The sequence below is a fragment of the Pleurodeles waltl genome, chromosome 5, assembly GCF_031143425.1.
Source record: "Pleurodeles waltl isolate 20211129_DDA chromosome 5, aPleWal1.hap1.20221129, whole genome shotgun sequence".
Lineage (NCBI taxonomy): Eukaryota > Metazoa > Chordata > Amphibia > Caudata > Salamandridae > Pleurodeles > Pleurodeles waltl.
In genome coordinates this window covers 230,491,594-230,504,939 of record NC_090444.1, presented here as the reverse complement: position 1 = coordinate 230,504,939, position 13,346 = coordinate 230,491,594, and the positions used below count along the sequence as shown (strand labels likewise).

The 13,346-nt window shown below is 45.7% G+C and overlaps 1 protein-coding gene across 3 annotated transcripts in view; it reads right to left on the bottom strand.

The window, feature by feature from the left end:
• The window catches only part of UBR2 (ubiquitin protein ligase E3 component n-recognin 2), a 1,248,744-nt gene that overhangs the window by 1,057,463 nt on the left and 177,935 nt on the right, over positions 1-13,346 (bottom strand). The gene's annotated exons all lie outside the window — the stretch shown is intronic.

The window sequence follows — 13,346 nt, the reverse complement described above, 5'->3', positions numbered from 1 at the left end:
AGGATACCCCTGGAAGAGAACTAGGATTTACAGGTAAGTAACTTATCCTTCTCTTCCAGGGGATCCTCATCAATAGTCATAAACATTGAATAGATTAGCAAGCCCATCCCTAAACTCTGCGGACTGTCTGAAAGAAGTGCAGGAAAAAGATATATATTCATGCAAATAGATTTCTAAGAGAGGCCTGCCCCACCTGGGCATCCGCTCTTGCATCCGAGTCTAAACAGTAATGCTTAGTAAAGGTATGCACAGACTTCCATGTAGCAGCCTTACAAATCTCGGAAATTGGTACATTGTTAAGGAGGGCAGCAGTAGCCGCTTTTCCCCTTGTGGAATGCGCTTTTGGCCTAGCCAGTAATCTCTTATTAGCCAGTTGGTAAGAGTTAACAATACAAGACACAATCCATCTTGATATCGTTCGTTTAGACGCTGCCTCTCCTGTTCTTAAATGACCATAATTTAGAAACAAATGGTTAGAATGTCTAATCGGTTTTGTTTTGTCCAAATAGAATTTCAGCACTCTTTTCAAGTCTAAAGAGTGCAATGCTTTCTCAGCCGGAGTCTCCGGCTTGGGAAAGAAAGTCGGTAAAGATATAGTCTGATTGATATGGAATTCTGACACCACCTTCGGAAGGAAAGATGGGTGAGTTCGCAGAACCACTCTATTATCGTGAAAAACCGTGTACGGTTCTCTGCAAGACAGAGCCTGAATTTCGCTGACCCTCCTCGCTGAAGTAATGGCCACCAAAAAAGCCGTCTTCCACGTAAGGTGCTGTAAAGAGGCCTTGTGGATAGGTTCAAAAGGAGGGCCCATAAGTTTTGACAGGACTACATTCAGTTCCCATGGAGGAGAAGGTCTCCGAATGGGAGGAAAAACCTTTTTCAAGCCTTCTAAAAAATCCTTGACTACAGGTATCGTAAAGAAGGATTCCTGAGAAGGCGACTTACGATACGCTGTAATTGCAGACAAATGAACCTTAATAGAAGATACCTGCAGACCAGACTTCGCCAGATGAAGTAAATAGGACAGTATGACGTCCTCCTGAGCTCGTATGGGATTTATACCTTGTTGAGAGCACCAGATGTAAAATCTCTTCCACTTAAAAGCGTAAGAACGCCGCGTGGAAGGTCGTTTTGACTCTTTCAAGATGCTCATGCACTCCTGTGAGAGTCCTAGGTGCCCATACTGTAGGAATTCAGGAGCCATGCTGTCAAGCTCAGAGAGGGAAGGTTGGGATGTAGGATTCTGCCTTCCATTCTGCTCAGGAGATCCGGTCTGCACGGCAACCTCCTGTGAGGTCTTTCCGATAAGTTGAGTAGGTCCGTGTACCAGAATTGGCGGGGCCATTGTGGCGCTATCAGAATCATTCTGGTTCTGGAGTTGTAAAATTTGTTGATTACTGCCGGTATGAGGGGAATCGGTGGAAAGGCGTAGAGAAATGTCCCTGACCAGTTGATCAACAGGGTATTCCCTTGAGATCCCGGACGGCAGAACCTGGATGCGAAGTCTGGGCATTTCTTGTTTGTTTCGTCTGCAAAGAGATCCAACTGAGGTCGACCCCATTGACCGAAGATGTCCTCGACGACTTCGTCGTGTAGCACCCAGTCGTGCGCGTCTTCCAGATGTCTGCTCAGGAAATCTGCCTCTACGTTTTGCTGACCTGGCAGGTGTACCGCTGTGATAGACATTCCCCTGGCCAGGAGCCAATGCCATATCGTTTGGGATTCTCGAGACAGAGGTAGTGATCTTGTTCCCCCCTGTTTGTTCAGGTAATACATTGTGGTTGTATTGTCTGTCTGAATTAGGATAGATTTCCCCTGAACCAATGGAGAGAAAGATTTGAGAGCCAGATGGACTGCTCTGAGTTCCAGTAGATTTATGTGATAGTTCTTTTCCTTGTCGGACCACAGACCCTGAGCTTGGAAGGAACCCAGATGAGCACCCCAACCCTGAAGAGACGCATCCGTTACCAGAGTGTCGACTGGAATTGTCTGGTGAAACGGAGAACCTATCGACAGGTGAGGTCTGTGCATCCACCATTGTAGTGATTGAAAAGCCACTGCTGGTAGTCGAACTCTGTCCTCCCAGTGACCAGTCTTTTGGCTCCAATTGTTCTCTAATGCCTCCTGAAGGGGCCTCATGCGTAGCCTGGCATTCGGGACAATGAAGATGCATGAAGCCATGGAGCCCAGAAGCGATGTCACCTGACGAGCTGTAGGTGCATCGGCTGTTAATAGTTGTTGACACTTCGTGTGGATTGATAAAAGTCGTTCCTCCGAAGGATACACTCTTTGGAGCTCTGTGTTTAGTATCGCTCCCAGGTAGTGGAGGTTTTGTGTTGGAATCAAGGTTGACTTGTCGTGGTTGATTTGAAGACCTAGAGACTCGAAAGTTCTTAGAACAATATCTCGATGTTTTCTCGCCTGATCCGGAGATGAGGCCTTCACTAGCCAGTCGTCCAGGTAGGGGTAGACGAATATTTTTTGTCTTCGAAGGTGTGCCGCTACCACTGCTACACATTTTGAAAAGACTCGGGGTGCAGACTTCAGGCCGAATGGAAGGACTCTGAATTGGTAGTGCTGTGACGCTATCTGGAAACGTAAAAATTTCCGATGTTTGGTTGCTATTGGGATGTGAAAATATGCATCCTGTAGGTCGATGGAGCACATCCAGTCTCCCTGATGCAGTTGCGGGACAATCTGGTGAAGGGCTAGCATCCAGAACTTTTGTTTTCTTATGTACTTGTTCAGGAGCCGTAAGTCCAGAATTGGCCTGAAGAGGCCCTGTTGACCTTTTTTCGCCACCAGAAAGTAACGGGAGTACACCCCTTTTCCTTTTTGTGCCGGAGGAACCTTTTCTACAGCTTTCTTTTGTAGGAGTGCGAGAACTTCCTTGCGTAGCAGGCTGAGATGAGAAGGAAAACACCTTGCTGGCGGCAAGTGTGGAGGAGGTTTTTTGAAAAGGAGAGAATAGCCATGTTCGACAATATTGAGCACCCATTTGTCTTTTGTGATTGAGTGCCACTCGCGAAGATGATGCGTAACACTTCCCCCCACCGGAGTGGTGCACAGTGCTGAGGGAAGCAATGCCTCATTGCTTTGATGGTGTCTTTGCTGTAGACTGTTGAGGTCTACTTGACCCTCGGTCTCTTGTGGGTCTACGTGCCTGAAACAGGGGACGTCCCTGTCGTTGTTGTGGCCTCTGAGACCAGTGAGGGGTTTGAACCCTCTGCTGGAATGGTCGTCTGTCATACGGCCTGTACCTCCGCCTGAAGTCTTTTTTACGTTCCAGGCCCACTGCCCTCATCGTGTCGACTTCCGTTTTCATTCGGGCCATCTCTTCATCCGCGTGGGTACCGAACAACGAACTCCCGCTGAATGGGAGGTTCAAAATGCGCTGCTGTGCTTCCTGTTTCAGACCCGTGAGCCGTAGCCAGGAAGACCTCCTAGCGCAGATTCCGTGCGCATACCCATGCGCAGCCAAATCCGCCCCGTCCGCCGCCGCGCTGATGACCTGGTTAGATACTAGGCCCCCTTCCTGCAAGATTTCCTGGAAGTCCTGTCTATCTTCCCTGGGCAACTTTTCTGTAAATCTGTGGAGTGAGTCCCACAGAGAGCGGTCATATCTGCCCAGAAGTGCTGAGGCGCTGGAGACCTTCATAGCAGATGCCGCCGTACCGCACATCTTTCTCCCCAGAGAGTCTAGGTGTCTGCTCTCCTTATCCGGGGGGACTGTGGAAGATGATGCCACAGAGTGTGTTTTTCTGGCTGCGGCTAAGATCACAGAGTCCGGTGGCGGATCCTTCCGCAGGAATAAAGGATCTTGTTCCGGAGCTTTGTATTTCTTTTGAATCCTAGCCGGGGCAGACTTGAGAGTGGCTGGAGACAGAAAAGTGTCCATAGTCGGTTGCAGCAAACCCAGTACTAGTGGCAGCAGTTTCCTCGAGACTGATCTGTGTTGTAGGGTCTCAAAGATAACTGAGGATGAGGTGGCCGGCTCCGGTACCTCAATATTTAGCTTCTGCGCTCCCCTTAGAAGAACCTCATTAAAAGTGGTAATATCATCCACCGGGGAAATCCTAGCAGGTGGAGAATCTGTGAGTGTGGGGGAGTAGCGCCCAACAGACGATCCTGAAGAAGACCAAGAAGGTGATCTTCTGCGTGGTGTTCGTGACCTGGTTCTCCTTCGGGAACGGGACCTGCTCCGAGAGGCTGTAGCAGAGTGTGCAGGTCTTGTGGTCGGCTGACGAGAAGCAGAACGAGCCCGTCCTGCTCTAGCTGTAGGCGATGGCGTTCTCGGTAATGAGGCAGTAGGAGAATACATCCTAGAGTATTGTGAATCCGGGGATGCTGCCGGTCTATTCAGGCTCTCTAACCACCTGGGTGATAGAGTGATGGGAGAAACATGCCCCGATGCTCTGGAATGGGATGATGCACTCCTTATAGAGACCACCGGTGAGGGAGCTTTGTGCGCTGGCTCTACTGCCTGTGACACAGCTGAAGGTTGTGTCGACGTCGATTGTATCCTCGACGTCGAAGGTTGCGATGGCTGATCTGTTCTCGACGTCGAAGGTCTTGACGTCGGAGGTCTTGCCGTCGAGTGTCTTGACGCCGATCGCCTATCGCGGGACCTGGACCTACTCGCCGTCGTGTGTCTCGACGTTGAGTGGCGAGTGGTCGACGGCGGATGTTCATGCCGTCGAGGTGTTTTTGGTGTCGTGTCCTTCGACGCCAAGGGGTGAGACGTTCTCGACGGCGAACGGGAGCGCCGGAGATGGCTCGACGCCGAACGGCGGCCTGCCGTCGACGGAGATGTACCCCTGTGTCCATGCTTCGGCGTTTTGTCCCTCGACGTCGGTCTGGTCGCCGTCGACGTCGATGGAGAACAAACAGGCACAATCCTACCTGTCGACGTCGATCGGGCCATTCCTTCTGCTGTAGGTCTGGGAAGTGAAGAGGATGTTGACTTTTTCCTCTCCTGAAGCCCATGTAGCCTGATCTTCTCTCTGTCTTTGAGAGTCCTCCTTGACATGTTCTTACAATACTTGCAGGTGTCAGGACAGTGACTCTGTGGCAGGCAGACAATACACAGAGAGTGTGGGTCTGACTGGGCTTTCTTCTTCCCACAAGAAGGACATTTTACAAAAAGAGATGGCATTTTCTGTCAAAAAAGACTTCCAAACTCAGACAAAAGATGTTATCTGTCGAGTAAATAGGAAAAACACTATTTTTAAGGATTTTTCTGAAGAAAAACTCAGAAAAACTGAGAGCTCAATGCTCCAGGATCCTCTCAGAAGAAGCCGGAAAAAAGAACTGACCTAACTGTGAACCAACTGTCACCTTCCCTTCACCCCTGAGGCATGGTGGGATACTGGAGGTGCTCAGGGTCTTAAAGGCACGGTGCCAAAGTGTTTATGGTTCTCCTGTGTTAACCTGCATGCAGCCTATTGGCTAAGAATGCTTCATTGTTTTTCAATGTAGTTTTTTCTATTTTTCTCTGCTATTTACTGCTGTTTACTTCCCTAAGTCCAGTTTTTGGGGGCTTAGGTAGATATTTATGATCTATTGTGATTTTATAATATAAAAAAAAAAAAAAAAAAAAACTTGCATAGAAATAAAGCATTTTAGCCTATTTATGATTATAGCCTGCATTGCTGTTTTACACATGATAATATGTATGTATTTTATATATATGCTCCGGGGTCCCCGCACAAGGGCGGGAATATTCAATGTTTATGACTATTGATGAGGATCCCCTGGAAGAGAATCAGAAATTACACTAATTACTATTCACTAAAGAAAAGGCATTTTTCCAACCAAATACACTAAAAATGCTCTTAAGCAATATGGGCTCATAAAACCCCTTCTATGAGACAGAAAAGTATTCAACACTAGTAAAGGGGGTTTTGCAACCTTTACCAAACTGCAAACAAAAGGAGCCGTGAAAGAGGTTTCTCTCATTTGGAAAGCCACAAAGGATTATTTTAATAGGTTGTGACATCAGTTGCAGTAGCAAACCACAGATAAATTACTGCATCTCAAGTTAGGGTGGTAAGTGACTCACAAAGGAGAACCTGTTCCCGAGGGGTACCTCTTCTGGGAACTGTGTTGGATGATCAGTGGGGAGTATCCAGCGATCCACTGCACTCCCCTCCTCCGATGTGCTTCCAAATGAGAAACATATTTTTAACGCAGCATCACTCTCCTTAACTGATGTTAACTCGTTTTTTTTTTAATTTTAAAACAAAAAAAAGATTTCCATTTGGAAAAGCAAATGTACCCATGGTGGTCTGCATTCTTAGTCACTGACAAGGGTAGGTATTAGGGAGCAATACGTAATTCAACCTATTAGTACATAGATTGTATCACAGATTAGATGCCGGTTTGCGAACTAATCGGTATGCCATTTGAAAATGTACCCCTTAGTTATTTCCCTGTAACTATAGTTCTGCAGAATAAAACATTTATAAATTCACATATTGGGGACTCCCCTGGAAGTCATTCATAGGCGTGATTGATCCCTATGCTGTCAAGAATAAGCTCCAACTGACCCAGTATCAAGTTAACATTTATTGTTTCTTTCTTCTGCTTCCATGTGTTGCTCTTACTCTCCTCAAAGTACTGAGTTAGAGGTTTTATTTTATTTGCATCATCTCTCCTCCTTCAATCTAGAAGTGTTTCAAACGCCAAAACTAGTGTTACAGGAAAGTAACTAGTTTGTTTTGCAGCGTGAACATATTCTAGATTCACATGATGTGAACATATTTAGCAAATGCTTCATGACCTCGTGACCCACCTGTGCCTCTCTCCTTCAATGTACGTTCACGTGAAAGTGCAGACTGTTGATCATGTGGCTGGCATAAATACATTTTGGAGGCACTGGCAGTGGACTTCAATGTGGCTCCCTTCTACCTTATGGAATGAGCCTATTGTTTAATATCCGACTCTTTCCCACTAGTACGGAGCAGGTCCGTATAGCCTTGACAATCCACTTTGCTATTACAACTTTGTAAACTAATAAATGTTTGCATTGTGGTGCTTTGGCGTGGACTCCTGCAGGTCTACATGTTTACCTTTTTCAAATCTTATGTATGCAGTACTTTCTGCCTCTGCCTGTCTTAGCCTGTTGAAAGAACATGGGCAATAGATTTAAAAAAATATATTTTGATTGAGTTTTAAACAAACAAACAAAAGTCAGCAGTTCCCAGGTAACTAAAATCAACATATCAAAATTTGAATTGGTCACCTTACCGTGGACCTCCAAACACACTTTCGTTAATCTTTGCTTATTTTGAGTTGCCATACTTCTCCCACTCCTTTCCCTATTTAACACCACCGTATTATCTTGAAAGGACTGGTCAGGTAGCTGTATCCGACACTCAATCCCAATTGGGGGCCATTAATGTATTAATTAGAAATTCCCCCAATGGGCCCCAGGTTTTAGTGAACTTCTGCAGGCACATGTGCTTTATTTATCAATTTCTCTGTCTGCATGCACTCGGCCTGCATGCATTGTTCCATATTCATGACCCATTGTTCAAGAGTCAGGGCGACCAACATTCCCAATGCCTCACAAGATCTCTTCTTGCCAATATTAGTGCTATGTTACACAACACTTCAGTATAGTCCGGATGTGTCTCGCCAAATCCCCAGTAGCACTAAATGTACATTTAGATCCATTTTGTCTCCAATCCATGTGATGTACTGACCAATCCCTGACCAAAATCACTGCGGACACCCCCAGAGTGTACAAACTAGAATGCCAGCCTGATCAATCATTTTCAGGCACCTATCAATTTCCACCATGTCTATTTTTAACAACTGCATTCTAGTGTGGTATGCTGGATGGACAATATTGAGCTGCACTAACCGAAATCCTGCTTTATTTGCCACCTCCCTGCGACATCCGGCACGCCTCTCCCTAGTCCTCCTCCCCCAGTATCCCAATGTCTATGATTCATTTGTTTTTTAAGGCATCAAGCACCCCTAGGCTAATATTTATGAGTGTCTTTTACATAAGTTAGAAGGCATATTTATGAAGGGGGCCGCAAACACGCTGTATTACGGTGGCGACTCCTCTTGAACCTCCTGGAGAATGTGTTTGTGTTTAATCAGAGTGTAGTTAACCGGAAGGAATTTATATCTGATGTTCTGAACTGCCTTAGTAACTCTTTGAACGATAAGTGTCCTTGTGTTCCCCATATATCCCCTACATTAGACATACCCAGGACGTCCCACTTCTTCAAACCCTACAGCCCATTTAAATCTGACATTATACTAGAGTCCCATAGTGGTGTCTCTAGATGGAACTTCCTATCCCACCCAGTCTTCTGACTTGCATTCTGATATATTTGGATCACTGTTGTGTGTGTGGGTGCTTAGCCCCGGAGTCTTCACGCCATACAGAGCCATTTGGTATCTCTTTGGTTACACAGCTATCCGGTCAGCCAGAACCATGGGCTCCTGCTGCAAAGCAAAATGGCCAGTCATTGACCAAGGATGATTCTGTCCTCATATGGGCATTTGGTATGGGATAACAATGCAATCCTGGGGCAACCCAATCTCACAACAGCAATCCTGGGGCAACACCATCTCATATCAGCAATCTTGTCACACTGCCCACTCTTTGAAAGAACATATCTGGAGCCATCTATTGAGTGTTCTGGAGCATGAACAAGAACCTGGGTACTGTAATCATCATATCTAGTGTGGCTCTGCCTAATTATGAGATAATCTTGTCCAGTGCCCCACATCCGTTTTGTGTTCCTCCAGAATTCTTACCATGCTATAATGCTTAATGTTTTCTGGCTCTTTTATTACATACACCCCTAGGTACGTATACCAATCTTGCACCCATTTCATTAGACAATTCCAATCCGCTAGGAGAAACCTAACATATTTATGTCAGTTTATAAACATGCCAGAGTAATACCAAAATCTTTGTAGTATTTCTAAAGTTCTGGGAACTGATCTTTTGGCGCCTGCCAGGTACAGAAGCAGATCATCTGCTTATAGGGAGATCACATCTTCCCACTGTGGGACCCTCCTGCGTCCTCGAATCTGGACTTCTCCCCTCACCCAGTTCACTAGGGGGTCCTTCATCAACACAAACAGGAGGTGGGGAGATGAAACAACCCTGTTTCAACTGAAAATCCCTTGACAAGGTACCATTGTCTTGGACTCTTGCAACCAGTTCATTGTACAAGATCTTGGCACATAACAGGAATTCAGAGCCAAACCCATTCATCGAAAGAACCTTATGGAGGTGGAGTCATTCCATAGAATCAAAGACTTTTCAGCATCCAGTACCTGTAGGACTGCTGATTCTTGGATCATGTACACTCTGCCCAGGCATAGGAGCAGGTGCGGGAGAACGTGGAGCATAGGTCCATGGGACATAAATCCCAACTGATTGTTGCTTATTCATTCATCAATTACCTGGAAACGATGACTGGCCAGAATTTTTGCCAAAATCTTGGTCTCAACGTTGAGCAGAAAGACAGGCCGATATAAGCACATCCTTTCGGCAGTTTACTATTCTGAAAAATAAGCACTATGGTAGTGCTAAGGTCTCGTGGCAGGTTCCCCTCCTTCTAAGGCATCATATCACTCAGACATTTGAAGAACTGCAGCAGTAGGTCTTTGGGCCCCAGGGTGTGATAGCTTCTGTATTTAAATGTGGCCCTTTCTCCTTGGAGTATCATATAGAAACTACACCCCTCAGCTGGATTAGTGTGGGTTAGAAAGGGGATAGGTAGTCCAGACATCTGCATATACAGAAGGACATCAACTGAGTACAATGCTAACAATGCACTTCAGTCCTCATGTCCACCTGACCATGTAAGCCCCGACATTTGCTCATCCTGCCTCACCCATCACCCAGGGTTTCCTTGACTAAAGCAAATAGAAGAAGCTGAATAAGGATATCCTTGCCTGGAGTACATCTGTATGGGAAATGCTTCTGACATCACCCCATTAACCAATGAGCTGTGTAGATATATACGCTCTGAGTGGGCCAAAATTAATTCTCTCGGTTACCCAGTCCATTGAGTAAAACGCTTTCTCAAAGTCTACAGAAAGCACTGTAGTCACATCTTGGACTTCCTTCATATGGACCAGAGTTGCATCCACCTGTCAGATGCAATGCCTGGTCAACCTGCCCAGTCCAGTCCCCCTGCCCGGCATAAAGCTGTTTTGATCCCATAGTATTAGGTGTCTTTTTACCTTGATCAGTCTGTTCACTAAAACCTTGGCCTGAAGTTTAACTTCTGTGTTATTCAGCAACACAGGCCTTTTGGAGGCACATTCTGTCTTGGGGTTCCCATGTTTAGGGATGAACACCACCATGGCCCTAAGCAGATCATATGCAGTTCTCCTTTCTGAAGGGCCTACTTATACATGTGAAGCATGTAGAAGATCACACCAGAGATATTGTGTTAAACAAATTAAAGAGGGAACGCATTTGGTCCTGGCATGTTTTTTATTGCCTCTAAAAATCTTCTATTCCACAATGGGAAAGTCTATATCCTATGTCCTCTTCTGACAATCTAGTTGTTGCCAAGTCACAAGGTATAGGCCTCTATCTCTAGCCTATGCCATTCTCATCTTTATATACCATTTGGTAGTAATTAGGGAATGCTTTTTTAATGCCTTGAGTGCAGGAAAGCTCCCTAAGCATTAGGCCCTGAATGGAAGAGACAAACCTAGGCTCTGCACCCCTACTGGCAAGCCAATACATTTATTTGCCCATCTCATCCCTCTGCTTCATATACTCTATGCTGTGTTGCCACCCAGGCTAATTAAGCAGAGTCTAATAGTTTGGTCTTCAACCTTTCTATCTACTGATAGACTGTGAAGGGTTTCCTCCCCGGAGGATTGGCCATTCACTGTCTCTGGCCTAATGATGTCCTATTGTAACGTGTTAACCCCCATTTGCTCTATTTTTTCCTGCTGGCTGTACATGCTATTATTAAAATTCTTCTCATGACCTTGTGACAGTCCCAATTACCATTGCAGAAGAGTCTGAACCCTTGTTAATGTCAACGAACCATTCTATGTCATCCATCAGAGATCCTACAAAACTTTCATCTGACAACAACCAAGTATTGAGTCACCATTGTCCACCATTAGCTCGGAATGGGACTATTATCTCTGTCGGGGAGTGGTCCAAAAAGCCTCTTGGCAGAATACTAACTCCCTGAAGGTCTGATGCCGGGGCCGGGACACAGAAGTAGTCTAATCTATACTACTTCTGATATTCATGTGGATATCTGTTGGATGATTCAGTCAGCAAACATCACGGAGTCCCAGTGAAGCTGTCAATTTCTGAAGAGACATATCCCTGGGTTGTGCAGGTGAGCTTGTGGTGTCATGACTTGGATGGATAAAAAGTAAAAGTCTCCTCCCAGACACCATTCACTCCAACAGAGCCCTTAATAGGAGGTTGGGCAGCCTCTGTAGGTTACTTTCTATAAATGCAGGAGGGACATAAACACTTGATATGGCCAAAGAGCTATCCTCCATTTGCCATTCATAATGACCCAGCACAACGGGGCATCGTGCTGGATCTCTGCCACATTTATAGGAAAATATCTGCAATTAAATGGTTATCCCTTAGAAGCTCATGGTGTAACCAGTGTGACAGAACTTATTTTATCTGTATCTCCCAAACATCCTACAGTTAGTGCTAAGGAGATGTGTTTCCTGGAGTAAAATTATGCTTGGGACCTATTTTCTAAAACCCTGAAGAACCACTGTTTAGGTTGTTTGCAATCTGCAAGACATTTTCTGATTGTCTACTGCCGTGCTTCATATGGGGTAAGTGTAACTTTCCATTTCATACCGTGTCTGTCATGGCCGAGCGACAAACTCTCTACTGAACCATTAAGCAACCCACATCTAACTCCCGCTGACGTAGACCTCATGAATTGAAATATCTATCGCTCTTAAAATATAACTGGGTGAACATTCTTGTGGTATTGCTGAGAAGAACTCTACAGTGCCTGCCTCAGTAACTGACTGGTGACATTTGAAAATGTGGCCACCTCCCTCCCAGCAGGGATCTGGCCAGATAATTGGTGAACCAATGCATCATGCATTATGTCTCCTTCAGGATTAATCCCATCTACATGTGCCCACCCCTTACAAACATCAAAGTCAAAAAGTGAATTAAAGAGTATGTGTGCTGGGGCTTTCGCTGTTGCCAGTTCCAGATGAGGAGTCAGCAGTGGAGTCCCTCTCTGCTCCGACAAAGACCAGTGACATAGGCCACACCACTGTCAGGACTTCACCAGAGAAGGCAGAGCCCCAGCAGTCCCTTCTAGTTTCTTCTCTTCCTGGGCTTCCTGATTTTTATGGTGGGAGCAGGGGTACTCTCTACCATGCACTTTCTGGAGGCTCAAAGGAAAGGGATTTTACCCAAAGCAGCACCTTCTGTTTTATTGAGTATTGAAGCATATATATTAATTTGCATAGCCATGATTTGTACCTGGGAGGTATAGTGTAGAAAAATGAGGACCTCAGCAAAGCCGCAGTGGAGATCCTGTTTGTCACACCGCTTTCAGAGTTAAGTCCCGACAAACACAGTTTAGTGCGTGCATAATTATAGGACTGTGCAGGCCTTGCTTTCTCCTCAGTCTCTCACAGCCAGGCTTGGCAGGGAAACCGGCTACTCAACAACCCACTGCAGCACAAATCAGGCCCGCTGCATATTTTCTACCTTTTCCTCTCCCCCTACGGCGTCCCCCATCAGTCCAAGGCTCACTACAAGGCACTGTGACCACCCAGTGAGGAAGGGCAAGATCGGAGAAAAAGGAGGGGAGGAGAGTAGGGGAGGTGGAGGGGCACCCTGGACCTCCAGGCCCCAACAAATCCTGCTGAGTGGCCTCAATTTGTAATGCTCCTCTAAGTACCAACAGTGCCTTTTGCCACACGGAGCACACTTTTTAAAAAGTGACTTTTGTTTTTCTCTTCTTCAGCCATAAGAAAACAATTAGGGAATAAAACAGACAAAAGAGGTAGCATGATATTTCCAAAGCAAAATTATGACTTTTTATTGTGAAAAATGTTGAATGAAGAGATAAGCCCTTGCGTGTTCCTATCAAAAATCAACTGTGGAAAAATCTGGGTGGAGCCTCAGGAGAGGGCACAGGGTCGCTGTCACCCCAACTCACTGGTGTTAAGTTTGGTTGGCATAATGAGGTGGCTGGGCTGAATACACACACAATGTTCACCTAGCATTTATCAACACACTAGAAGCAACACTATTCACATAGTTAAACATGTTAATCTATGAAAGATCCAATGCTGGATAACCAGTAATTGAAATCCATGATTATAACTCATTA